The sequence below is a fragment of the Sinocyclocheilus rhinocerous genome, unplaced genomic scaffold, assembly GCF_001515625.1.
Source record: "Sinocyclocheilus rhinocerous isolate Xijiao unplaced genomic scaffold, SAMN03320098_v1.1 scaffold149, whole genome shotgun sequence".
Classification (NCBI taxonomy): domain Eukaryota; kingdom Metazoa; phylum Chordata; class Actinopteri; order Cypriniformes; family Cyprinidae; genus Sinocyclocheilus; species Sinocyclocheilus rhinocerous.
Window position 1 is genome coordinate 619,608 of NW_015654504.1, and position 2,536 is coordinate 622,143.

Consider the following 2,536-nt stretch of genomic DNA (forward strand, 5'->3'; position numbering starts at 1 on the left):
TTCCAGCACTGATAATAAATCAGCATATTAGAATTATTTCTGAAGATCATGTGACACTGAAGACTGGAGTAATGATGCTGAAAATACAGCTGCGCATCACAGGAATACATTACAGTTTAATGTATATTAAAATAGAAAAACGTTATTTTAAATCATAATATTTCACAATACTACATTTTTGATCAAGTAAATGCAGCCGTGATGAGCAGAAGAAACTCCTGTAAAAAACATAAAAAATCGTTCTGTTCCCAAACGTTTGAGCGGTAGTGTATAATCTGGCTCAGAGCTGAATCTCTGCTGATCTAACTTCCTCACCGCATGAATGCTATGAAATGCATCATATTTAGTGAGAAAGTGTGACGTGGAAGAGCAAAACACTCTATTTTTAGATCCAGCTGTTGGATTCATTCAGCACATATGATGCAGTGTGGTGATATTAGCTCTGTGTAACTGTGTTGTTGTTTGAGTGATGATCTCATGACGCTGTGTGTGTTGGCAGTGTGTGCGAACTCGAGCGAGGCGCATGTTAAGGATCTGTGTAGGGCCGGCGTGTGGTTGACGCCGCTGCTGCAGGCCGTCTACCTGTTCGTGCAGTACATACTGATGGTGAACCTGCTGATCGCCTTCTTCAAGTGAGTGTCGCGCCGCTGTGTGTCTGTGAGAGTCTCCACCGTAACTGAGCGTGCTGTTTCTCCGCAGTAACGTCTACATGCAGGTGAAGTCCATATCCAACCTGGTGTGGAAATACCAGCGCTATCACTTCATCATGGTGTACCACGACAAGCCGGTGCTTCCGCCGCCGCTGATTCTGCTCAGCCACGCCGCGTCTGTGCTGTCCTCCATCTGCAGGAAGAGGAAGAAGGACAGCAGCGCCTACGGACCAAGTAACCTCACTCACACACACACACACATTCACACACACACTCACACACACACACACCGCTGACTCAGACATTCGAGAAGCGTTTAGGGAAGCAAACTTCATGAAAATCACTCAGTTCTGAGAAACAATAAGTTGCTGATGTCACGAAGATCCTTCCTTTCTTTACTCGTTTCTTTGCTTTCCTCTTATTGTGTTTTTCAGTGATTGATGGACGGCTGTGGCCAATCAAAACAGCCGAATGTCTGACTCATGAACTCATGCAGCATCTGTTTAAAGACAAATCAGAGACAATCATCTTACACACCTTTACAGAGAATATATTTACAGTATTAAAGAATATTTACATTTTAAAATATTGTTTCTGAAGTATAATACAGTCTGTCTAAACTCATGTCTGCTAAAAATTAAATCATGTTATTTTCACTTTTAAATTCAAGAAACCATAATATCAGTAACATACATCCAAAATTTTATCTAACAGAAAAGTCTGATCAAAATGATAATAATATAGCTTAAATATATATAGTATGTTTTAAGCAGCTAAATATATTAAAATACATTTTAAAATAAATTCTTATAAGTGCATTCATGCAAATATGATCACACGTATGTTATGAAATCAAAACTGATTTATGTCCATGATCTTATTTGGCAGGATTAGCCAGTGCACATTATTCTAATAACAAAAAAATATAATATAATATAATATAATATACATTTTTTATAATAGTTATAATTATGTTAATAATCTTATTCTGCATGATTAATCATGCGGCAAAAAATGGTATAAGCTAAAGATATATTGTAAACAGTGAAGTTCAATTTAATATATATTTTTAAAGTTTAAAACATATTTAGTTTCAACTTTCATACAGTATACAAAAATATATTTTAAAATGTATTTCAGGGGCAAGAAAATACCAAGATTTCTAGTCTTACAGTAACCTACATTTAGGTTTTATTCATAATTAATTTGTTTCATATAATTTTTTTAATATAATATAATATAATATAATATAATATAATATAATATAATATAATATAATATAATATAATATAATATAATATAATATACATTTTTTATAATAGTTATACACCGGCACGCCACGGCTCTGGTGATCGCCGGTGTCCTGAGCGTGCTGGCCTCTGTGTATCTGTCGCTGTCGGTCGGCTCGCCGCACTGGTTCCGGTACCGGAGCCCAACGCTTCGGAGCTTCTGACGAAGTTTCTGGACGCAGACTTCGACGAGAAGAGCGTCAGCGACGCGCTGTTCCGCATGAACGGGACGCTCGGGCTATGGTGGAGATGCGTCCAGACGCCCGCTGACGCGCACTGGACCAGAGAACCCGGTGAATATCAATAACATTATCAGCTCTTACCGTCGGAAGATTATTGTGATTGTTGTCTCTCCGTAAGAGTATTCTAGTGCATTCACATTGTGCTGCTTGTGTGTTTCAGATCCAAAGATGGTGATGGAGTGTGTGAGTTTCACTCTCTTGCAGCAGTTCACTCCAAAATACAAAGAACCTGGAAACCACAACAGCGGAGAAGATCTGATACGAACCTGTGAGCAAACACACACACACACACACACACTCACTCAAACACACTCACACTCACTCTCACACACACGCTCAAACAAACACACTCACA

The 2,536-nt window shown here is 38.5% G+C and overlaps 1 pseudogene; it reads left to right on the forward strand.

Moving 5' to 3' along the window:
* The window catches only part of LOC107717301 (transient receptor potential cation channel subfamily M member 7-like), a 5,373-nt pseudogene that overhangs the window by 1,267 nt on the left and 1,570 nt on the right, over positions 1-2,536 (forward strand).